Raw genomic sequence first — 26465 nt, 5'->3', positions numbered from 1 at the left:
GACAGGAGAGAAGAAAACAAATTACAAATTCATAGCAACACTCTAATTGGGGGAAGCAGCTTGTATTAGAGATATGGAAAGCTGTAAAAATAAGATGTGGTAAGGGCAGAACAACCACCTCAGCAAACAAGAGCATGTGAATAATAATTATTCGTCACTTTAACGGAACGATTTAGGTTAAATTAGGTGTACTGGCTAGTTTTGTGCCAACTTGACACAGCTGGAGTTATCACAGAGAAAGGAGCTTCAGTTGAGGAAATGCCTCCATGAGATGCAACTGTAAGGCATTTTCTCAATTAGTGATCAAGGGGGAAAGGCCCCTTGTGGATTGGACCATCTCTGGGCTGGTAGTCTTGGGTTCTATAAGAGAGCAGGCTGAGTAAGCCAGGGGAAGCAAGCCAGTAAAGAACATCCCTCCATGGTCTCTGCATCAGCTCCTGCTTTCTAACCTGCTTGAGTTCCAGTCCTGACTTACTTTGGTGATAAACAGCAGTATGGAATTGTAAGCTGAATAAACCCTTTCCTCTCCAACTTGCTTCTTGGTCATGATGTTTGTGCAGGAATAGAAACCCTGACTAAGACAAATTGGTACCAGCAGAGTGGGGTATTCCTGTGACAACCTGGCCATGTTTTGGGGAGGACTGTGGAAGGACTTTGGAACTTTGGGCTTGAAGATCCATTCGGTGTTAAGAGCCCTGTCAGATGATGTGTAGGAGTTTGGAAGATAATGTTGAGAACAGTGCAGAAGATGGAGGTCTGGTTTGTGAAATTTCAGAGGGAAAATTAAAGACTCTTTTCAGGGCCATTGCTGTTTTGATTGTGAAGATTCTGTGGTTCTGGTTAGCTGGGGCTGAAGAATCAGCTGTGATTAACAAGATACCAGAACTACTAAAGCAAAAACTTGGCATTACTGGGACTATTGATACTGGTTAGCTGGAGCTAAGAAATTAGCTGTGATTAAGAAGAGACCAGCATCATTGAGGTGACATCTTCTGGGAAGGGTTTCCTGAAAGCACAAAGAGGCTATGTTCCAGAGATAGCCAAGGTTGTACTCCTGCTGCAGCGTGACTTGATAATGTGTAAGGGTCACCCAGGTGGTACTGATTTTGAAGGCATAAAGGGGTCACACAGAGCAGCTGAGGCTCGGCACTGTGAGAGGTCATGGAAGGCCATTGGTGAAGGTGCAGCCTCAGTTGCAATTGAAGGCCCAGGACTGAAGGGGTCATGCAGTGTTTTGGAGATGCCAGTACCATGAGATGACCACCAAGAGCAGCAGCAGTGGAGTACAGGCATCTGGAGCCTAGAGGATGGCGCATGTGCTACAAAGGGCATGGCTGGAGAAGTGACCCAAGCCCTTGGAGGAGCCCAGAAGATTGTGAGTTGGATCCCAGACATTGGAAGGTTGGAGATTGATTTTTGCTTTTGATTGTGACTGTGCCCTGATATTTTCCGTCTTGAAGGAAGAAACTATTTTAGTGGAGCCCACAGTTAAGAGACTTTTAATTGTAAAAAGACTTTGGGTTTTAAAAGAGATGGATGTTTTAAAGAGATTGAAATTTTAAGACTATGTAAAGACTGTGGAACTTTTAAAGTTATTTAGATCTTGGGGATGAATAAGAATGTAAGGGTTGAGGCTTACTAGTGATGTGTTTGTATCAAGTTGACAAGGGGTCAATTGTACTGGCTAGTTTTGTGTCAACTTGACACAGCTGGAGTTATCACAGAGAAAGGAGCTTCAGTTGAGGAAATGCCTTCATGAGATGCAACTGTAAGGCATTTTCTCAATTAGTGATCAAGGGGGAAAGGCCCCTTGTGGGTGGGACCATATCTGGGCTGGTAGTCTTGGTTCTATAAGAGAGCAGGCTGAGTAAGCCAGGGGAGGCAAGCCAGTAAGTAACATCCCTCCATGGTCTCTGCATCAGCTCCTGCTTTCTGACCTGCTTGAGTTCCAGTCCTGACTTCCTTTTGTGATAAACAGCAGTTGGAATTGTAAGCTGAATAAACCCTTTCCTCCCCAACTTGCTTCTTGGTCATGATGTTTGTGCAGGAATAGAAACCCTGATTAAGACATTAGGACTGTCCTCGATGAAAATGTATACTCATACTACATTCCCACATACATTTTTAGTGTGCTGTGGGAAAGGGAGTAAAATATTAGGGGGGGGGGGAGAGTCATGTGATAGCAGCAACGCCCTTCCTAAGATGAAAACACACAGTCAAAGCCTGAAGAAAATAAGGGACAAGGAATGGGAGCTCCAGAGGAGAAACTTCCTGGGGAAATGGCACAGCATGTGTAGGCTCCGGGATCGAGGCATGCTTGGTCTGTTAGCAGGAATCCTAGAGCCAGTTTGATTGGAGTAGAATAAACAGGGATACTGCTTAGGTCTTTAAAACAAAAGTCAATGTACTTTACATTTAAAAAAGAACACTCCCGGCTTCTGTGTGGAGAAGAGCTTTTGTAGACTGCAAAGAATGGAAACAAGATTAGTTAGTAGGCGAGAGATTATGGTGGTCTGAACTAGTGTGGTAGCTATTGCTGGTTAGATTCTGGACACATGCGGAGTGGTACTGAGAGCACTAGCTATTGCATTCGGGATAGGAAGGAAATTGAAGACCCAGGAATGATTCCATTTGTAACTTAAACAAGTAGAAGAATCGGGCTGTCGTTTCACCGGGAGGAATGAGCTTTGGGAAACAAGGAGAAGGAAAAGTGTAGATTTGGCTATTATTAAGACATACTAGATAACACTTATAGAGATGCTAATAGTCAATTAGATAATGAAGTCTAGCAATTTGGGAGAAGTTGTAGTTGTTTGCTATTGAAACCAAGAATGTCCTTAATTTTATTATTTTTTTAATTTTTACTGCTTCAATGTGTATGTGTGTGTTTGTGTGTCTGTCTGTCTGTCTGTTTGTCGGTGAGTGAAGACCAGAGGGTAACTTGTGGAGTTGGCTCTCGGTTTTTACTTTGTGTCCCAGGGATCGGACTTTGGTCATCAAGCTTGCCATCAAGCTTTACACTGAGTCATTTCCCTGCTCTGAAACTCACACGTCATGGCTAAGTCTATAGCAAACACACTTGCTTCTCCATTTGACATTGCTGTGACAAAACTTCTCCTGGGAAGACATAGCACACACATCTCGTTGCCCCACCTAGAGAACCTGAGAAAGACCAAAGTCCAATTTGGTGAACCGATGTGTCTTATTGGGGGTTACATAGAGGAGCAGAAACAGCTCAAAGGCAGCTTTGTCACCCCAACGTGGGTGACAGCTCACATAAGCTGGGGGCCTGGAATACACTGAGCAGCCTGCAGGCAGCTCTGACAGGCAGGCTGGAGAGTGCTCTTTCCAGGTGCCTCAGTCTAAAACTCTTCCTGGCAGCGCTGCTGGTTTCTGTTCCTCCTGGGCAGCCGGTAGTGTTCATTTCAGAGAAGGGAGTTTTATTCTCATACAGCATTTAAATGAAGCGCTGCTCTCTGGGTTGGTCCACTCATTTTCTAACGGATACAATGGCTTTCCTTCTCCGTGAGTACGAGCTTAGTAAGCACAACCAGGAAAGAAAAGAGTGGAGAAAGTGTTCTTGCAGCAAGTGAGGCACACACAGGGGATGTTTCCCAAAGCTGCTCCTCTCTCAACAAAGCAAGGGAGTTTCTAAAAACAGGGGACACTCACATACATTCTTAGAGGGAAGACTCAGCATCATAGACTCAGTTGGAAGTCATGTGTTTTTAGACATTCATTACATGTTCAAAAAAAAAAAAATCCAAAGATGGCAGATAGTAATTTTCTTTTTCTGGGCAGAGAATTTAGTATCATAGTCAGCTAAGTTTGCTTTAATTCACCTAAAAAGGGCTAAGTACAATGACTCGACAGTTTCACCGATTCCTGGTTTCTCCCGAGGGCCCAACAGAAAGCTAAGGGTGGTTTAAGCTGCACACTTAACAATCACTTAAAGGAAAGAGACTCCACCCTCACTCCAGGTTTATGTGATTGTTCTATAGGGTCCCTGCCGGCTGCCCTGCTGTTTCTCCAGCAGAGGCAAACTGTCGGGAGATAATGTACAGCTCCCCTGCCCAGCTGTGCCCTGGCAACCCCACGGAAGGAAGCCTGCCGCAGAAGAAGTGACTTTCAGGATGATGAAGTGAAACAGGTGACATTCACATCTCTTCAAGGAGGTCTAAGGAAAAACAGCAAAGCCAAGCATATTAAAATACGAAGATTAAAAAAAGAGTACAAACGTAAGCAACCTTATAGTAATGCAAGCTAAATATGTCTCTCAAATGAAAACGTATAGTATCAATTTGAATCCCTATTATGTATTGGCTTCTTGCCTATAGACCTTAAAGATGCAGCTGTCTCTTATTTTCAAATGTTAAACAGATGGAAATTCAGTGTACCAGTGAAGTCTATATTAAGCCAAAGAAAATATTTGCAACATTATTCAGTGTGTGCATTATTTTGACTTCAGCAAGATTTTATTTTTTGTTTTCTGAAGAGTTAGAGCTAATTAGAAGTCAAAATTCTGATTTTTTTTTCTCCTCCACACTCAAGGAGTGTATTTACACTGAAACTGATAATCTTTTGGTTTGAAAGTTTTACCAAAGAGTAGTGTTTCTTCGGTTAAAAATAACCTCTTGTTGAAATGAAATCTGTGTGACCATGAGAGATGGAAACCAAAACTGCTTTTTTTTTTTTTCAGCTTCAAAGGGAAAAGCCAGGACATTTAGCTGCATCAACAGAACACCAGGTACAACCTACTGGAAATAAATGGGCTAGTTGTATAAAGTGACCCAGAAAAAAAAAGACCCAACACAATGATTGACATTATTTATATTTATTTCACTTTTGTTGAATGCCTCTGTAAGAAGTTGCCAAGCACACATGTCTGAACAAATGAGACAGAACCTCTGCCTTTGTATGGAATAACATATATTACACAAGTCAACATGTAATTAATTAGGCTTTTAAACATTGATCTCCGTGTGTGTGTGTGTGTGTGTGTGTGGTGTGGTGTGTGTGTAAGATGTGTGTGAGCATGGGTGTATACTGAAGGTCGGAGAGCAACTTTTGGAAAGACAGTTGTTTCCTTCCATTGTGGGTCCTGTGAATGGAACTCAGGTCTTTAGGCTGGACTCCATGTGTCACAGGTTATACAGCTATTATTTACACACTGGGCTACCTGTCTGACTTTATAGTTACAGATTTTGAACATTGTTTGAGAAAGTTCCATGACTGAGACTATATCTAGACTGGAGAGGTGAGGGAAAATGTGCCTGGTCAAAAACCATATGAGTAAACTCTGATGATTAAACAGCAAGTAGGTCAAAGGTCAATGTGGGAGTAGTACATAGTGGGCAAGAGACAAATACGGGAAGTGAAAGTCAGAATGGTGAAGGTATGGCACATACAAGAGAGCCAGTGTGTCTGGAAACAGAAAATGAAAGGGGTGTGGTGGTGACTGGAGAGGGTTTGGTGGTTATACACATTGTGGCATAATTAAGGATTATAGCACAAAATTAAAGTCGGTGTGCTTCAATTAAAATAATGTGGGATGGCCACTGGGAGGTGGTGATGCATGCCTTTCATTCCAGCACCAGAGGCAGAGGCAGAGGCAGAGGCAGAGGCAGAGGCAGAGGCAGAGGCAGAGGCAGAGGCAGAGGCAGAGGCAGAGGCAGAGGCAGAGGCAGAGGCAGAGGCAGAGGCAGAGGCAGGCAGATCTCTGTGAGTTAAAGGCCAGCCTACTCTACAGAGCTAGTTCCTGAACAGCCAGGGCTACACCAAGAAACCCTATCTAAAAAAGAAGAAGAGGAGGAGGAGGAGGAGGAGCAGCAGCAGCAGCAGCAGCAGCAGCAGCAGCAGCAGCAGCAGCCAGGGAGATGGCTCAGCAGTTAAGAGTTCTTCCACAGGACCAGGGTTTGATTCCTAGCACCTACATGGTCACTTACAACTGCTTGTATCACCAGTTCCAGAAGATCTGATACCTATGGGCAAGAAGTGTGTGATACACAGATAGACATATAGACAATACAGCTATGTGTGTGAAATAATAAAATAATAAGTTAAAAAATTTTAAAGAAAGAAAATGGTGTGATCATATTTTATTTTCAAAAGTCAGTCTGTAATCAGGGAGATGATAGGTGTGGCAGCATGACTATAACCCCAGTACACAATGGGAAACAGAGGCAGGAAGATTGCCGAAAGTTTTAGGCTAGCTTGGGATATATAGCAAGATCCAGGCCAGGCTACAAAGTAAGACCCTGTCTAAAAAATGGGGGGCTTTGTGTTGGTAGGGAACTGTTTCAATTTCAGTAATAAAAATTCAGTTTCAGTAATAAATAATTCAGGATAAGCATAGGATTGGGACCCAAACTATCTTTTCATTTATTTATTTTGAGACCTAGTACTGCTATGTAGTACTGGTAAGCTGGCTGTGAACTCACAGCCCAGGATGGCCATGGACTCGCTGGAGTATGACGTCCTCCTGCCTCACTCCGCCTTCCAAGTGATAGGTCATAGGGATGCTCATTTATTTCCACATGGCTCAGACCGAGCAGGGTTTTACTGCTGAGAGGTAACATGACAAGAATGAATCAGAGGAACAGACCCAGACGAAGTATCAGACGTTCGTAGATACTTGGGCCCACTTTGCTCAGAGGTGCCTGGGATGCCGTACAGAACTCTGATGGGACAGGTCAAAGGGCACAGGAGGCAAACTGGAGATATTACTGAGCACTCTGGGACAGTGTGAGTGATAGTGAAATAGTGGTGGTTTGTTACAAAACATTTAATTTAGATGAAATTCATAAGTATACAAAAATAATCCAAAAGTTATGGTGAGTACTAAAAAGAGAGCAAGCTGTAGGGCTGGATTTGTTTGTTGTTTGTTTGGTTTGTTTGTTTGTTTGTTTGTTTTCCTTTGAGATAGGGCTCAGAGGTAGACGTAAAACCCAGGTTGGACTCATATCCAACCTTTTCTAGGTGCAGTCTCCAAAAGGACTGAGATTGTAGGCATTTACCACCACACCTTGCCGAGAAAGTTCTTTACAGAAGAACAATAGCTAGGGGATGTGGACAGATTAATAGACTTAGAAAATCATTTGGTTAACTGATCTAGTAACTGACGAGAGTACTAGTTGATGTTAATACTGCTAGGTGAAAGGCTAGAAGATAGTTGTGGTATTTAAATATATCTTCTGCCCCCACAACAGCACCACCAATTAGGACCTAGGTTCAAACACCTAAGCCTTCAGGGGACATTTCTCATTCAGACAACCTCAGTGAGTTTCAAGTTTGAGAGCAAAACCTGTTTCAAAACAAATGACAACCAAAATATCAATGTCATGAATTGCAAATAGTGGGTTTCCTATAAAACTGAAAAAATATTGGTACCATGAGAGATAAAATAATAAAATTATTTTAGATGGAAAGATACTAAAGGCTATGTTTTATCTACATGATGGACATTTTAAAATATTGCAATGATACCCTTCAGATAACTGGTGAAATAGATGAAATAATAATATTATATATGACAGGAATATTAATTTCTTAAATGTAGCAGTGGTAAGAGAATTACTGTCATTACGTATCATAATACATACAAATTTTGTTTTGAGACAGGGTCTCACTATGTTGCCCTAACTGGCAGGCATCAAACTCATAGATGTGATCTCTCTGCCTTTCTCTCTCTTTCTTGCATTCATTCATTTATTCATTCATTCATTCATTTTTATTTAATTTTATTTGTGGTGTGTGTGAGCACATGCATGAGCTTTTTCTTTAGTCTAAGTATCTATCTATCTATCTATCTATCTATCTATCTATCTATCTATCTATCTATGTATTTGCATATGTGTGTATGTACACTGTGCCACAGTATGTGTATGCAGGTCAGAAGACAACTTGCAAGAGTTACCTTGCCTGGTCCTTACCTTCCACTGTGCAGGTCCTGAGAGTAGATAGAGGTCACGCTATTAGGCTTTGTACCAAGTACCTTTCTCCACTAACCAACTCTGTGGCCTGCTCTTTGCGCTTAAAAGACAGGGGGTCCATGCAGAAATATTTAGGGGATAAAGAACCATTTTATAGAGAGTAAGATCACAGGGTCAGGTATATCCAGATGCTTATACATACACATTTAGAGGTGAGCATTCCTCACTTTGAATAACTTTAGAAATGGTACAGTGCTAGGTGTGGTGTAACTACCTGTAATCCCAGCAGTTTGGGAAACAGGGGTAAGAGAATCAGTTCAAAGTCATTGTCAGTAGCTACACTGAGTTTCAGGCCAACCTACATCACACGAGATGGCTTGTCAGGGAAAGGGAGAGAACCAACTCCCACAAGTTATCCTCTGATCTCCACATGAACAACACAGTATGTATGTACACACACATACAAACACACACAAACAAGTGAAAAAAAGGAAAAAAGACAATTGGGAGTGGGGAATTGGAGACGAATAGGATCAAGATACATTGTATACATATATAAAATCATCAGAGGATAAAACTATTCTTTAAAACATCATTGTAAAAAGATTAACTATTTATAAATATAGGAAATTAAGTAGAACGGTTTTATGTAGTTATACTTTAATAAAAAAAAAAGTTAGAAGCACTGGGCTGGAGAGATGGCTCAGCAGTTAAGAGCACTGGTTTCTACTCTTCCAGATGTTCTGGGTTTGATTGCCAGCACTTATATGTAAGCTCACAACTATCAATGATCCAACAGCCTCGTCTGATCTTCCCAGGCATCAGGCACACACATGGTGCACAGATACACATGCAGGCAGATCATCCACACACATATTAAAATGTAAAAATAGAACCATTGAGTACTAAAATATTTTTTTCTTATAGAAAACATAGCAAGTGTAATTTGAACAGCTCTGCTTCTTCCGGCCATAAAACTTAACCCAAACTTAGGATTATGACAATTTGTAGGAGCACAAAAATGATTGTTGACTCATAGGTTAAGTTTTTCTTAACATTTTAAAAAATTTTTGAATATTTTAAGTGTGTGTGTGTGTGTGCGTGCGTGCACATGCGCACATGTGTGCATGTGTTCATGCTCGTGCACGCACATATGAATGCTTAACAGTTAGCTTGGGGCTTGCAGGATGGCTGGTTTTCCTGGGCAGATGTGGCATTATGGAAGAGCCAGCATGGAGTATCCTTAGATTCCAAAACTGGCTGAAGGAGGAATGTGACCATAGTGGTGGAAGTGTGACCAGAAAAGCCGGGAGCTGAGGAGGGAATCATAGGTGGCCAGTAGGAAAAAAAGCAATACTTCCATTTTGGGAGCAATGTTGGCTAGCTTAAGAGAAGTCCTTCAGGCTGGGGATATAGCTCAGTGTTGCCTTCAATCTTCCATACCACAAACAACCACCACTGAAAGGAATATATCCCCCAAATTTATAAAACCACAAATAGCACGTGAAGGAAAATACGCAATGGTATTCTTTGATAATGAAGACTGACATGGGAGATTGTGTCTATATACACTAAAGTGAATCTTCTATGACTTCCCCTCCTGAACAGAGACAATTCTTGTGATAGACTAGGAGTCACAAGTCATATGTTACGACTTTCACAACTATCACAAGTCATATGTTATGGCTTTCAAGAAGCCATGGGAGTAAGTTTTCTGTCCCAGGAATAAAAGGCTGAGGAGACAGAGGGATAAGTAGTTTGGAGGGGAGAATGGAAAGAGTGATTGGGTGAATTCATTTTAATTCTGCACTACAGAATACAATCTCTATCATACTATTTAAACTAAGACACTGCAGTAGCAAGATCCAGAATGTGACAGGGAGAATATCTGATCCTAATGGAATGGACTAGGAGGTCACTGAGGATGGCAGGGTCAGGGTATAAGAGGACGTGTTTGTCTCTCTTTGTAGATGATGAAGTCTTCAGCCCTGGGAAAGAGTGAAATAGGGAGAGTGTGAGCCATGAGTCCAAGTCAGTGGATTTCAAACTTTGGAGGGTATCATCTCAAAAAACAGTAACGGCTTGCAGAGAAGTGGGACCGCTGAAGAAAGACAGAGCCTACACTTCTGTATATTTTTGCCATGTTCTCAGGTGATTTGAAATCTAAAACAAAGTTTGAAATCCACTCCCTAAATATTAGTGGAGAGAAATAACTGATAACCAGTCCATAACAAAGTCTACAGAAGAGAGGGAGAGAAAGTAGTCGAGAGGCCGACGGAAGCAAACTTCTGTTAAAAGAGGGCTAGGTTGCCATGGCCCAGAAATAGTAATGTTTGTTTTGTTTGTGCTTATTTTGTTTTGTTTAGTATCTATTTGCTCATTCATGTGTGTGTGTGTGTGTGTGTGTGCAATATGCTGCTGAGTATTTGGAAGTCACAAGACAACTTATTCCTTATGGAATATATTCCTTATGGAATATTCCTTATGGAAGATGTAAACCTCTAGCTTCTGTGTTTCCTCCTACTACAGGCCCACTGGCTCCAGCACTTTCTCTGGATTCTCTCTCTCTGCCTCCTGGCTGCCAACTTAGCAGTGTGGGGTTACAGATGTGTGCCACTGCATTTGGCTTGTGCATGGGCTCCAGGGATTGGACTCTCCTGGCTTTCGTAGCTACTGCTTTTACCCACTAACTGTCTCCCTGACCCTTGCTTGCTTGGTCTTTCTAGGTCACTGTGGTTCCCAGGCTCTTGGCCATCAGGGGTATGTCACTATGACTGGCTGGTTTAACTAAACGCTTGAGTCACTTCAAAGCTTCCCTGCCTGACCTGTTATGCCCAAGTATTTCAAGCTTAATAAGTGGTACTTTAGTTTATTCAAGCTAGAAACCTTTCCATTCCCTCACCCTGCACATCCGAAAGGCCTTGTGATTCCTATGGTTTTCTACACCAAACCTCAGATCTGTTACTTCTGTTTAGTCTACTTAAACCAAGGTTAACACTTTGGTGGTAACTTTGATTCTGGTCATTGGTATCCAAACTGATATCTCAGATTTACTTCTTGGGACTCTGTTCCCAAGCTCTGCCCCAATATCTTTGCCAAGAAACATCTAGAGAGCAGACTGTTAAGAATTTCTCAATGTGTCCACAAGGGCATAGATTGCCTTTTGCTGGTCTCTCTAATCTCACTGTGTTTTCTCCATCCACAGAGCTTCAGCCTGTTGCCATCTCAGTTTCTGGGACCAGCCCAAGTCTTTCCCACCTCAAGACTTTGCATAATAGGTTCCCTTTCCTTGAACACTCTCTGCCTGCTGCTTTATGTGTAATTTTCTTTGTTTGTTTGCACTTGACATTTGATACAGTGATTGGCACATAGAAGGCTCTTATAGGAAGTGAATATAGCTGGGACATTTAATGAACAACCTAATGTTATATGAAGAGGGCACAGAGGGGTTGTATTAGTCAGGGTTCTCTAGAGAAACAGAACTATAGACTGAATATATATACATTTATACACACATATATATGTATATATCCATAGAACTATAGAATAAATACATACACTTATATGTATGTCTATATATAAAATCATACATATATTCATATATGTGTACATATTCTAACAAATCATATATATGATTATAGTCCATATGAACTGCTAAGCAAACAGGTCCAACTAGTCCAACAATAGCTGTCTATCAATAGAAGGACCAAGAATCCTGTAGTTTGTTCTGTCCATGAGCCTGGATGTCTTAGCTGGTATTCAGTATATACCAGAATCCCAAAGAAGTAGGCTTTAATGCCTGTGAAGGAATGGACTTGCCAGAGAAAGCAAAAGCTAGCTGGCACAGAGATTTCTCCTTCCATATCCTTTATATAGCTTGCCAACAAAGTGTGGCTCAGATTAGAGGTGGATCTCCTTGACTCAAAAGATATGGATTAAAGATATATCTTCCTACCTCAAAAGATATGGATTAAAGGTATATCTTCCTACCTCAAAAGAACCCGACTTAAAGTGGATCTGCTCATTTCAAATGATTTAAGTAAGAAAAATCCATCACAGGGATTTTTACCTATACCACTTGGGTTTTAGTTAATTCTAGATGTATTCAAGTTGACAACCAAGAATAGCCATCAGAGGGACCATTCCCATGAGCTAGAAAATGCTCTTTGGAGCAACAGAATGATGTTTATATAAATACCTATGACTGCTGCTTTTTTTGTTTGTTTGTTTGTTTTAAGAATTCTGCTGCCAGACCCAGGCACTGCGGGACCCACGGGTTACCGTGCAGACATGGCCAAGTCCAAGAACCACACGACACACAACCAGTCCCGCAAATGGCACAGAAATGGCATCAAGAAACTAAAGTCACAAAGATAGGAATCTCTTAAGGGGGTTGACCCCAAGTTCCTGAGGAACATTATGCTTTGCCAAGAAGCACAACAAGAAAGGCCTGAAGAAGATGCAGGCCAACAATGCAAAGGCAGTGAGTGCACGCGCAGAGGCCATCAAGGCACTGGTGAAGCCTCAGGCCATCAAGCCCAAGATGTCAAAGGGTCCCAGCCACAAACTCAGCCGCCTGGCTTTCATCGCTCACCCCAAGCTTGGGAAGCAGATTCGAAGCTACATGGCCGAGGGTCAGAGGCTCTGTTAACAGAAGCCTAAGGTCCAAACCAAGGCAGGGGCCAAAGCTCCAGCTAAGGCCCAGGCTTCAGCTCCAGCCCAGGCTCCCAAAGGTGCCCAGGCCCCTGTGAAGGCCCCGTAGAAAAGGCTCCTGCCAGCCTGAAGATGGACTGCTGTGACACACCTACCTACACATTATTTGCAGATGACCAGTGTCCTATGCTGTTTTTACAAAAAAACTTGAGGCAAGATCTGTTAAAAAAAAATTCTGCTATATTCTGTTGCTAGATGATTCATTTCATTATACTTTTTCCAACAAGATCTCATGTTTTCAAAACCATTTGTCTGCTAAGCAAACTGCATTCACTATGGAATAATTAAATTTCTATTTTTAGTCATATATAACACCTAATTAGATATCCATAACCCCTAAGTAGAGAATTGAAATCAACATATGTTGAAAACTGTAAGTCAAAAGTAGGGCCAGGTAATAAGCATCGTTAGAATTTTCACTGGGCTTCTTCTATATTTAAAACATCTTACAAACCCACACCCCATATTTTTTTTCAAAGCTTTAACATATGTATCTTGTAAAGAAAATAAAACACACAATTTATCTTTTTCATATAAAAGTCTTACCAGCTTTTTGTAGTTCAGTAACTGAAAGTGAATTAGCTTTTGTGGAGGAACAAGTTAGGAAATTATTTTACCATAGTGATATTTTGAAAATCTGGTAAGTAGGGTTTTTGTCATTGTTGATGATGAAACACTCATGTAGCCCAAGCTGACCTTAAACTTGCTGGGTGGCTGGGGATGACCTCGGAATTTCTGATCCTCCTGTCTCTACCTCCAAACAACTGGGTTACAGGCATGCACGCAGTTTGTGCAATGCTGGGGATAAAGCCAAGGATGTTGTGCATGCTAGCAAGCACTCCACCAACTGAGCCATGGCCCCAAAATACACTCATTTTATTGTTTTCTGCTCTTTTTTTGTTTGTTTTTGTTTTTGTTTTTTGAGACAGGGTTTCTCAGTGTAGCCCTGCTTGTCCTGGAACTCACTCTGTAGACCAGCCTGGCCTCGAACTCAGAAATCTGCCTGCCTCTGCCTCCCAAGTGCTGGGATTAAAGGCATGTGCCACCACTGCCCGGCTTAGTTACTTATTTTTAAGTATAATTCAGTGTCACCAGTGTCCTGCTCTTTTTTTAGGACTTGTAATTAAACTCAGGAACTGCAGCATGTTAGGCATCAAGCTATATCCTCTCTGCAAATAAAACTTTCTTTTTTTAAAATTGACACTATTGTGTAACCTTTGATCCTGCATTTATGAGATGCTATATATAACATGACCTACTAGTCAAACCCAATTTATCCACAAAAGTCTCTGTACTTATTCTGTACTTCTTAAATAATTGTAATCATTTTCAACAGCATATGTTCCTCCAAAGTAATTTCTGCCGAGAGAAATAGGAATATGTAAATATTTTATGTACATAAAATGAACACTCACTCATGTACTTAGAAATGTCTGAAATAAACTAATGATACTTCTCAGGCTGTTGCTTTGAGAATACTTCCTGAATTCAAATCATTCTGAACAAAATCGGTGATTCTGTAGAGGTATTCAAAAAGCAAGGAGCAAACCCTGTTACATAAGGCCTGAGGAGGAGGTGTACGATACAGGTGTGGGGTACCTTAACGCTGAAAGTCAAGAAATTTCAATTCATAATTTTGCTAACAGGTGCAGAATCTTGTATTTTTATAGCTTTTGTGTGGGAAGCAATTTGTAGTGGAGTTGGTGGCAATTTTATCTTACTGACAAGTACCTGATAGATCAAGCTTTTTGGGTACATAAAATAATCTCAAAATGGCAGATCTAAATTTCACCTTTTTACCTCCTGTCAAGATGTTCAAAATCACCCCCATCTTAAACCCTGAGAAGACCTTATAGACAAAATTTTTTTCCACATTTTTGCCACAGATAAGGTGGAACAATTACCCTGACTTTATTACTATTACATTGTTTCTGCAAATCTGTAAGGAAAGCTGCAGAGTACTTTTTCCTCTATTAAATGCAAATAAAATATTTTACAGTATTATATTTTACTGTATTAATACATATATGTATACATATATAGCTATCTTTGAGATATATCTTACCACCATATATATGTCCTACCACATAATATATATCTTACCATTGGTAAGCCCCACACTGTTCCATGCAAGGTGACAGGCCACTGTGGCTCTGTGCTGGTGCGTCTCATCCCTGCCCCAGAGGCACTGGCATTGTCTCTGCTCCTGTGCCCAAGAAGCTCCTGATGATGGCCGGTATAGATGACTGCTACACTTCAGCCAGAGGCTGCACTGCCACCCTGGCAACTTTGCTAAGGCCACCTTTGATGCCATCTCCAAGACTTACAGCTACCTGACCCCCGACCTCTGGAAAGAGACTGTCTTCACCAAGTCTCCTTATCAGGAATTCACTGATCATCTTGTGAAAACCCACACCAGAGTCTCTGTTCAGAGGACCCAGGCTCCAGCTGTGGCTACCACATAAGGGTTTTTATACAAGAAAAATAAAAGAATTAAGTCTGCTAATATATATATATATATATATATATATATATATATATATATATATTACCACAGTAAAATATCTCAATATATCTTAAAGATATATATGTATCTTACCACAATAAAGATATATATTTATATCATAAAACTTACTAGTTACCTATTTTGGGGGGGGCGGGGTTCGAGACAGGGTTTCTCTGTGTAGCCCTGGCTGTCCTAGAACTCACTCTGTAAACCAGGCTGGCCTTGAACTCAGAAATCGCCTGCCTCTGCCTCCCAAGTGCTGGGATTAAAGGCATGTGCCACCACTGCCCGGCTTAGTTACTTATTTTTAAGTATAATTCAGTGTCACCAGTAACATTCAATATTGTACAGCCATCAATGTCCCATCAACTATTTCCAAACCTTTTTTCATCTCAAAGAGAAATTCAAATCTTTGAAATGGCATTATATACAAAGTATGTACATTATATACATTATATTCATGGTATGTACATCATATACATTATACACATGATAGATGCTTGATAAATATGTAGTTAGTGAGAAAAGTCTTTAATAAATACTTATTAACATGTTGAAAACTGCGATCATGTTTCTTCCACTGGAAAGATAGGAGAGTTCTAGTTGCTCCGTGCTCTTGCTAATTAACAGTGGTTGTTTCAGACTTAAATTCTGGCCCGTTTAATGGCTATCCTTTGGGTTAATTCACACTTTGTTGAAAACTAATGATACTGAGACTAGAAGAACTTACGTTGGCTCATGAGGTGAAAGGTTCAGTCGACTCTTAGCCGGCTCCTTTGCTTCTTAGCCACTATGAAGCAGAACATCATGGTGTAATGCCAAGCAGAGGCAAACTGCTCATCGAACCGTGGCCACGGGAGACACTGAGAGAGCAGAGTCAGGGCATAAGTCTCTATTTCCCCCAGCTAAGTCTCACTTCCCAATAAATGTCATCACGTTATGAATGCATCAATAAATTACTATTCTGATTAGGTTATACCCTCCCAGATCCAGTCACTTCCCCAAAGCTCATCAGGTGGCAAATAAGAATTTTGGGGGTCACTTATGTATACTATCATATATGTATACTATCATCTGCAAATAGTGATACCTTTATTTCTTCTTTGTCAATTTGTATCCCCTTGATCTCTTTTTGTTGTCTTATTGTTCTGGCTAACACTTTGAGTACTATATTGAATAGATATGGGGAGAGTGGGCTTCCTTGTCTTGTCCCAGATTTTAGTGGGGTTGCTTCAAGTATGTCTTGATTTAATTTGATATGGGCTGTTGGTTTGCAGTAAATTGCTTTTATTTTGTTTAGGTGTGGGCCTTGAATTCCTGATCTCTCCAATACTTTTAACATGAAGGGATGTTGTATTTTGTCAAATGCTTTTCCTGCATCTAAGGAGATGGGCATGTGATTTTTTTCTTTGAGTTTGTTTATATAGTAGATTACATTAATGGATTTTTGTATATTAAACCAACCTTGCATCCCTGAGATGAAGCCTGCTTGATCGTGGTGAATGATGGTTTTAATGTGTTCTTGGATTCGCTTGGCAAGAATTTTGTTGAGTATTTTTGCATTGATATTCATAAGTGAGATTGGTCTAAAGTTCTCTTTTGGTTGGGTATTTGTGTGGTTTAGGTGTCAGAGTAATTGTGGCTTCATAAGATGAATTAGGTAGTGTTCCTTCTATTTCTATTTTATGGAATAATTTGAGGAAAATTGGTATCAGGTCTTCTTTGAAGGTCTGGTAAAATTCTATACTTAATCCATCTGACCCTGGAGTTTTTTTTGGTTGGAAGATTTTTAATGGCGTCTATTTCCTTGTGTGATATGGGCCTGTTTAGATAGTTTACCTGCCCTTGATTTAACTGTGGTATGTGGTATCTGTCTAGAAAGCCATCAATCTCATCTAGATTTTCCAATTTTCTTGAGTATAAACTTTTATAGTAGGATCTGATGATTTATTTAAAAATTTCCTCCATTTCTGTTGTTATGTCTCCCTTTTCATTTCTGGTTTTTTTAATTTGGATACTGCCTCTTGGCCCTTTAGTTAGTTTGGCAGGGGTTTATCTATCTTGTTGATTCTCTCAAAGAACCATTTTCTGTTTTTGCTGGTTCTTTGTATTGTTTTCTTTGTTCCTATTTGGTTCATTTCAGCCCTGAGTTTGACTATTTCCTGCCTTCTACTCCTGTTGGGTGAGTTCGCTTCTTTTTATTCTAGAGCTCTCCGGTGTACTGTTAAGTTGTTAGTGTAAGATCTCTCCAGATTCTTTACCACAACACTTAGTGCTATGAACTTTCCTCTTATCACTGCTTTCATTGTGTCCCATAAGTTTGGGAATGATCTGTTATCATTTTCATTAAATTCTAGGAAGTCTTTAATTTCTTTCTTTATTTCTTCCCTGACCAAGTTGTCATTGAGTAGAGAATTGTTCAGTTTCCACGTGTATGTGGGCTTTCTGTAGGTTTTGCTGTTATCAAAAACCAGCCTTGGGCCATGGTGATTTGATAGGATGCATGGTATTATTTCAATCTTCTTGTATCTGTTGAGGGTTGTTTTGTGACCAATTATATGGTCAATTTTGGAGAAGGTACCATAAGGTACTGAGAGGAAAGTGTCTTCTTTTGTTTTAGGGTGAAATGTTCTGTAGGAATCTGTTAAATCCATTTGGTTCATAACCTCTCTTAGTTTCACTGTGTCTCTGTTTAGTTTTTGTTTCAATGACCTGTCCATTGGTGAGAGTGGGGTGTTGAAATCTCCGCTATTACTGGGGGGGATGGGTTCAATGTGTGTTTTGAGTTTTAGTAAAGTTTCTTTTATGAATTTGGGTGATCTTGCATTTGGGACATAGACATTCAGAATTGAGACTTTCTCTTGGTGGATTTTCCTCTTGATGAATATGAAGTGTCCTTCATCACCCTTGATAACTTTTGTTTGAATGTCTAATTTATTGATATTAGATGGCAACTCCTACTCTTGTTTCCTAGGACTATTTGCTTGGAAGACCTTTTTCTATCCTTTTACTCTGAGATAGTATCTGTCTTTGTTATTGAGGTGTATTTCTTGTATGCAGAAAAATGTTGGATCTTGCTTGCATATTTATTCTGTTAGCTTATGTCTTTTTATAGATGAGTTTACTTCACTAGTATTGACAGATATTAAAGAGAGATGACTGTTGGCTCCTGGTATGTTGTTATTGTAGGTGGCTTTATGTGCTTGTGGCTCTCTGCTTTTAACTTTGTTGTGAAATTCTTAATATCTTGTCCTTTCTTCGGTGCAGGTATCTTCCTTGTGTTAGAGTTTTCCTTCCAGGATTCTCTGTAGGGCTGGGTTGGTAGATAGATACTGTTTGAATTTGGTTTTGTCCTGGAGTATTTTGGTTTCTCCATCTATATTGATTGAGAGTTTTTCTGGGTATAGTAGCCTGGGCTGGCATTTGTGTTCTCTTAGAGTCTGCATGACCTCTGACCAGATCTTCTGGCTTTCATAGTCTCTGTTGAAAAGTCTGGTGTAATTCTAATAGGTCTACCTTTGTATGTTACTTGGCCTTTTTCCCTTACATTTTTTAATATTCTTTCTTTGCTCTGTGCATGTAGTGTTTTGATAATTATGTGACGAGAAGATTTTCTCTTCTGATCCCATTTATTTGGTGTTCTATAGGTTTCTTGTACCTTTGTGAGCATCTCTTTCTTTAGGTTGGGGAAATTTTCTTCTATGATTCTGTTGAAGACATTTTCAGGTCTTTTGAGCTGGGAATCTTTGTTCTCCTCTACTCTGATTATTCTTAGATTTGGTCTTTTCATTGTGTCCTGAATTTCCTGGATGCTTTGGGTTAGGAGTTTTTTATGTTTTGAATTTTATTTGACAGTTGTGTCAATCTCTTCTACTGTATCTTCTACACCTGATACATTCTTCTATCTCTTGTATTCTGTTGGTAATACTTGCATTTGTAATTCCTGACCTCTTTCCTAGGTTTTCCATTCCAAGGTTTGCCTCCATTTGTGTTTTCTTTATTGTTTCTACTTCCACTTTTAGGCCTTGGATCATTTTATTCAATTCCTTCACCTATTTACCTGTGTTTTCCTATATTTCTTTCAGTGATTTATTGATATCCTCCTTAAAGGACTTTATTATCTTTATGAGATAGGATTTTAGGACAGATTCCTGATTTTCAGGTGTGTTGGTATGTTCAGGGCTTGCTGTGGTGAGAAAACTGGGTTCTGATGATGCCCATGTATTTTGGCTTCTGTTGCTTGTGGTCTTGCTCTTGCCTTTTGCCATCTGGATATTCCAGGTTGTCCGTGGGTTGCTTCAGGTCTCCTTGTAGGCCTACAGCCCTGTCTGAATCTAACCACCTGTGGGGCCTTCCAACTAGGGGGCTCTCCAAAGAGGCAGAGAAGCTGCTGATCTGTTGCCCTGGCTGCAGTAGATCTTTTGGGAGGCCTTCAGACAACTGCTCTGAGTGCAGTGGGTCCTCTAGGATAGGTCGGGATATGAAGTCTTTATGGGAGCAGACCAAGTAGGGATCTGCCCCAGCAGCAAGGACTGGGAGGAAGGGTTTTGTTTTGTTTTAAGACAGATCTTGCTGTCTAGATCAGGCTGGTCTTGAGTTGAAACCCTGCTTCAGTAATCCTGGGTGCTACAGTTACTGTGTATACTAACACATTTTGCCAATTTCAATGGATATGAAGCTAATAAGATTTTTTTCCTTCTTGAATCAAATTTGATTATTTATGTCTTTTAATGAATTAATTCATTTATTTATTTTTACTTACTTCCAAGACACACCACCACCCAACTATTCTAGACATTTAAATTCAATTAAAAAATTTTTAACTTAATTTAAATTAAATTTAAAAATTTGCTTCTATTTCTTGAGACAGGATCTCACTATGTAGCCCCAAGTATCCTGGAACTCACTGTATAGACCAGGCAATCTTGAACTCCTAGAGATTTGTTAGGTCTGAAGTGGCATCCTAAATAACAGTGCTGGCGATACTGTTCTAAACAGAACGACTTTACCTGGGTAAACAGGATTGTTACTAAGTAAACAGAGGCCTAATGGTGGGTTTCTGTTTACCAGGAACCTCACTTAAATCACCAGAAATCTTCCTTAATCTACTCCAAAGGTCATCATCTAAACAGCCTATATCAACTCAAAGAACTCACTGGACTGACAGTCATATAAAATGTTTGCTTTTCTACCATTTTGTTCTTCTCATTGCCCACTACCCCCAGAGGCTCACCTTGGCCCAATAAACCTTTCTTTCTAACCATGGAGTAGTGTAGTTCAGTGGTCTCACTGTGCCCTATCCATGCTTACAGGATTCAGCACTTGCCTTTCCTCCTGGGTCCTGAGATTAAGGTATGTGACTCCATGTTGGCTCATGTTTCTTCTTTGATTCATAAATTATTATAGAAATGTGTAATAGAACTTGCAAAATTTCAGGGGTTTTCCAGCTATTTTATTGATTAAATTTCTTATGATCAAAGAATATAATTGGGATAATTTCAATTTTTGAGACTAGCTAAATGTGCAGAATGAATTCTTCCCAATTTTATGTGTATGTAAGAGAGTATTCTGCTATTTGTTTACTAGAATAGTCTATAAATGTTTTTTTAAAAAGGTTTTAGCTGGTTGAGAGTATTGCTCCAGTATTCTCTGCCTTTTCTAATTTACTGTCTACTTGTTTTGAAAAACAGTGAAATTTTAACGGTAATTGTTGATTTTCCTATTTTTCTTTGGGTTCTTATATTAATTACATTTTACTGCTATAATAAAAATGCCATGGCCAAAGGCAACCTAAGAAAGAAAGGGTTTCTATGGCTTACAGATCTAGAGGAAAGGTCCATTATTGTGGGGGAGGATGGCAGGAAGAAGGATGGTGGCAGGAAACTGAAAGGCCACCTGTTGAAAGCAGAGAGGATGAACTTAAAGTGGGGTAAGGCCATAGACAAGTCCACTCTTGGTGGCAGGGGTGGTTTGAGTATGCCTAGCCTAGGGAATGGCACTATTTGGAGGGGTGGCCTTGTTGGAGTAGGTGAGCCACTGTGGGCATGAGCTTTAAGACCCTTATCCTAGTTGCCTGGAAACCAGTCTTCTCCCAGCAGCCTTCTGATGAAGATGTGGAACTCTCAGCTCTGCCTGCACCATGCCTGCCTGGATGCTGCCATGCTCCTGCCTTGATGATAATGGACTGAACCTCTGAACCTGTAAGCCAGCCCCAATTAAATGTTATCCTTATAAGAGTTTTCTTAGTGTCATAGTGTCTGTTCACAGCAGTCAAACCTTAAGTAAGACAGGGTCTTGACTTCTTCAGCAACCCTGCATACCCTCTAAAAGTCATGTAACCTCTTCAAACAGAACCACCAACAGGGAACCAGATGTTTTAGTGCTGGAACCTACGGGAGATCTTTCTCAAAGCGCGAGTTCTGTTGGTCTTCGTGTCATGGACTTTGATGCTCTGGTGCTAGGTGTCATGAAGCGTATTCTGCTTCGGGTGATTGAAAGTGAAATGTCTTCAAGGTCTGTCTGAAAAGTGGGAATTTATCTAAAACTTCCACAGTTATTATATGATGAAACCTTACTGGAATTCCAGCCTGTTTCATTATTACGATTTATTCAGCAATAACCCCAAAGATAATACCTTTTTTTTTCCTTTATAGTACTTTTGGAACTTGGCTGTTGAAGTTGCAGCCCTTACCCACCCAAGAAGTCCAATCATACCACGCCACTCTGAGCAACCCCTCTTGCAGGCAGTAGGCCCACTATGGAACTCATCTCATTTATTACCCTCTCTGAGACAGAGACAACACTCAGTGACCATCAATGATGTTCATATATCAGACTAGGAATCTGTGTTCTAGAGAGTTGCTCAAAAACAGAAGAAAGGGGCACTCATGCTAGTTGGAGGGAGGTATAGTGGTGGGTAGATATGGTCAAAATACGTTGTATACATGTACAGAGGATACATAAAATATTATTTACAAATAATAAAGCAAAACAGCAACTCTTAGAAAAAGACAATACTGCAGAAGGTACCACATCATCACAAATTATGTCTTACTCAAACAAAGGAGAACTTCTTTTTTAGAACATACCCTTTGAAAAGGACTAGATGACAGGTGGAGTGATACATGTCTGTAATCCCAGTTAAGACCACTCAAACCTCCTTACATCCATTACAGATGGAAACAAAGTCATCAAGAGTGTCTCTGTCCTATTTCTGCTGAACATGACATCTCAGTAGTTCAGCACTATTACACTGGGAACAAAAACCTCTCACAGCTTTTGATCTATTTCCCTCAAGGTTTGTCTTACCCATAAGGAAAAGTCAGGGTTTATTATAGCAAGATACAAAAGGAAAAAGGGAGCAATCACAAATAACATTAGCATGTAATATTAAGCTCTTACAGTCAACAAGTCTTGCCATGAGAACAAGCAACCCTAAAACCTGAGAGTTTCTAGCATGCAGAAACAAAGGTTTGTTTCTGACTCATATTACATATCCATTGCTTTCTGGCCTTAACTCTACATTATTTTTTTCTCTGGGACTTAAAGTAATGGAGCAATTACTGTCTGGAACATTGCTGGTCATTATGGAGAAGAGAACAAGGCAAACTGTGTACTGGCTCTTAGATATTTCTTCTCAAAGTGCCATCAACCATTACACCAGGATTCCTCCGGTTAAATCAAGATTTACGGCATACTCATATCATTGGGATTGAGAACTCTCCCTGAGAACTGAGTTCAATTATAACAGTTGACCCTACCATATAAAACAAATATTTTCTCCTTGAATGTCCCTAACAGCCAGAAATAGGCACTATAATTGTTCCATTTTACAGATGGATTAAGGCAGGGGTATTACCCGGCCCAAGTCAAAGGCTATCAAATGGTGGGGCCCAACTTAGCTTATCAACCTGGGTACTGCTCCAAGGCCACGGGAAGAGAGAAGGAGAGTGGAAATGTTTGAGGATGACAGTAGCAAGAGAAACAAAGGTGGCAGATATTAAGAAGAAGAAGCTGCATCCTGTGGAAGTCAGGCATGGTGATTAGAAGTACTGGTACGGCGCAGTGAGGAGCAGGGCCTCTCTTCCTCCTAGCACAACTCTCGCCTGCTCATCCTGTTCTGCTTGCCCTTATCTAACATCAATCCAAGTAAAACAGGAATCCTTTCCCCACGTTCTAAAGCTCTCACTCAATTTCTCAGACTATGCTAATTGACTAACTTGTATTGTGAAAAGAAAGGAATTACTACACACACTTAGCATTGATAATTTACCCAGCAAAGATATTTACCTTGATAATGCCAGTCGTGTCATAAAATCCCAACACATTGGCCACCTTCTGTTGTCCTCTCCAGAGGCAAGAAGGAATACACACACACACACACACACACACACACACACACATATATATATATATAGGTTTGTGTCTATTTTTTAAAACAAAACCAGTATCCAACACTTTCTGAAGCAATTCTATGGAAAGGGGGATGCAGTTCATTATAATCTTAGCATTGTAGGAAAAGTGAAAACTTACTCTGTGCCCTGGCTGGCCTGAAACTTGTTATGCAGAGCAGGCTGACCTAGAGCTCACAAAGAGCAGTCCACTTTACCTCCCAAGTGCGGAGATTAAAAGGCACCACACCGGACCAGTTCATCTGTTCTTATTGTTTTGGTTTTGGTGATACTTTTCTACTGTTAAAATGCCAATAAAATGCCAATGTTTCTCCTTACAAGGTGTAGAAAACAGTGTGATTACACATAACTAGATCATTAAGGTCATGACCCTTCAGCCTAGGTTTTCCTGAGAATGGACCCTGAGCTTGCCCTGCAGTCTAGAAGGATGCTGCAGCTACTGCACAAACCTCTGAGGAAAAAGATGAGAGGCTGTAGGTGGGGCCCCAAGTCTCTCTTTCAATAGGTGAAATGAAAACTTCTTTTCTTCCTGGATCCTGGTCATATCCTCCTACCTCTAGACTTCAACTTGCTGTATATTAAGTGCTATAGAAAGGATTAAATAATAAATGCTGTACAGTGTTCAAGGCCAGCCTGGTCTACAGAGTGAGTGCCAGGACAGCCAGGACTGCACAGAGAAACCCTGTCTCAAAAAACCAAAAAAAAAAAAAAAATGCTGTACAGTAAGAGATTGATTAAAAATACAATATAGCTATTAAAAATTTATGAAGACTGAACTAGAGAGATGGCTCAGTCAGAAGCTATCTTCAAAGATGCAGGAGTGCATCTTTCAAAACCACTTGCTTAGAAACCCTATGGTCCTGGGTTCAGCTATTAGTTCCCACTACAAAGCTAGGTGCAGCCTAGCTAGCTTAGCTAGATTAGGACCTATAATCTCAGCATAATGAAGGTAGGGCCAGGTGGGTTCCTGAAACTTTCTAGGCACCCAGTCTAGCTAAATAATAGCAAGTTCCAGGTTCTGTGAGAGATTCTGTCTAATATAAAATAAAATTCCAGCAATGTGGAACATAATTCTAGAATGATTTCAGTGACAGAATACAATCATTGTGGTCACCCACAATGGCACTAGGCAGGATGCATAGTCAAAAAAAAAAAGTTGATGTGTTGAAGGGTGCACTTACACATACAAACTTATGATTGTAAGCAAGATCTTTTCTCACTTATTTAGGTGCATTGTGTAGTACAGATGGAATACTTATGTAATAAAAGTTTTACTTTTAGACTAAAGAAGAAACAGGACACAATGACCCTTTTCTATTCTGTATCTCATTGGAGGCCCCAAGATTTCTTTCCCAGATTGTTAAAATGAAAAACCCCAAACCATCTTCAGTTTTGGAGAATTGTGATGAATACATTAATAGAATCACACTCTGAGTTTCGGTCATCCTTCTTACAGAAGGGTTTGTGTGTAGGTACGTAAGTGGTTCCTATAGTAATCCAGTAAACTGGGAATTAGCCTGGAGAAATGCACATCAAATAGGTCTGACCCCGTTAGACTCCTGTATTTGAATGCTTGGCCCACAGGGATTGGCACTATTAGGAGGTATGGCTTTGTTTCAGAAGGTGTGACCTTGTATGTCACTGTGGGGGTGGGCTTTGCGGTCTCCTATGCCTAAGCTCTTCACAGTGTGGCATCAGAGCCTCCTCCTGGCTTCCACAAAAGACTGGCTGCCTTCTTCTACAGATCAAGAGGTAGAACTCTTGGCTCCTTCAGCACTAAGTCTGCCTGCACAATGCCATGTTTTCCATCACGATGATAATGGAATTAACCCCTGAAACTTTAAGACAGCCCCAATGAAATGTTTGCCTTTATAAGAGTTGCCTTGGTCATGTGTCTGTTCACAGTAATAAAACCCAAACTAAGACAATCACGGTGTCTTAAGTTTCAAGTTATAGAACGTTTGCAGGGTATTTGCAAAGCCAGAAGACTTAAGAGAAACTCACATTATAAAATTATAGTATTCCTACTTAAAACAAAAAAAACCTCCTTATTATTTTTATTTTCAAGTCCATTTCAGATGCTGAGTAGCTACATTTGAAACAGATGCTCCTAGAGTGGTACATATCTCTAATCGCAGCACTTAGGAGGCAAAGGCAGACTGATCTCTGTGAGTTCAAGGTCAGCCTGGGCTACATACCACGATCCAGGCCATCCAGGACTACACAGTGAGTACCTGTTTCAACCAATCAAATCAAATCAAGCAAGCAAGCAAGCAAGCAAGCAAGCAAGCAAGCAGTCAAGCAAGCAAATAAAACAATATAAAATGGTGGATTTAAAGGTTAATCTCAAAAAAAGATAAAAACATAATTTGACTTGTATTTCCAGGCTTTTGGATATTCGTGCCTTTTAATTGTCCTTTTTTTCAAATTAACAATTAGACCCATCCCATTATATTTAGAGATCGATTGCTTAAAAAAGGGGCCAGGAGGTTAAAGAAAAAACACTCAGCATATTATTTCAAAATATGGCTGAAATACTGTTTAAAACAAAGGTACGCTGTATGTCCTTACAGTATGAACATCCTTGGTACTCTATCTGTCTCAGCAACGCCAAAAAGAGAGAAGATGAATTCATCCTCCCCAAACTGGAGCATGGAGGAAAGGTACAGGCGAGGAGGCAGATGAGCCCTGCCCCTTTGTGATTGCACAGAGAGAAGAAAGTTTGGTCATAACACCAGGACTCTAATGAGTTAAGAGCTCTCTGATAGATGAGGAGAGGCTGGGGACAGGAAGGGATAATTTGCCCTCCAGTGCCTCCTGGAACAGCTCTCTTTCTTTTTCCATATTGAGGTTGAGACAAACTTTCCAAGCAGATACTGGTTTTCAAGTAATTACCGGTTTACT

At 40.4% G+C, this 26465-nt stretch overlaps 1 long non-coding RNA gene and 1 other non-coding gene across 3 annotated transcripts; one reads left to right on the top strand and one right to left on the bottom strand.

The window, feature by feature from the left end:
• Positions 1–1346: 1346 nt before the first annotated feature.
• Gm38503 lies at positions 1347–25773 on the top strand. 2 transcript variants are annotated; one of them, XR_375712.3, is made up of 4 exons: positions 1347–1375; positions 4002–4238; positions 4700–4747; positions 12170–14929. It is a non-coding gene; the product is annotated as a predicted gene, 38503 (transcript). The 2 variants fall into 2 exon arrangements; XR_003954494.1 differs by lacking the exons at positions 1347–1375; positions 4002–4238; positions 4700–4747; positions 12170–14929 and adding exons at positions 21325–21350; positions 25630–25773.
• Positions 4094–26255, bottom strand: Gm40066. The gene is made up of 3 exons (XR_867346.3): positions 26133–26255; positions 15881–16013; positions 4094–4177 (listed from the first exon to the last, which is right to left on the bottom strand). It is a non-coding gene; the product is annotated as a predicted gene, 40066 (long non-coding RNA).
• Positions 26256–26465: the final 210 nt, after the last annotated feature.

Source organism: Mus musculus, chromosome 3 (genome assembly GCF_000001635.26).
Source record: "Mus musculus strain C57BL/6J chromosome 3, GRCm38.p6 C57BL/6J".
Taxonomy (NCBI): Eukaryota; Metazoa; Chordata; class Mammalia; order Rodentia; family Muridae; genus Mus; species Mus musculus.
The sequence above is the reverse complement of the archived record's forward strand: the minus strand, read 5'-3'. Positions and strand labels throughout refer to the sequence as shown.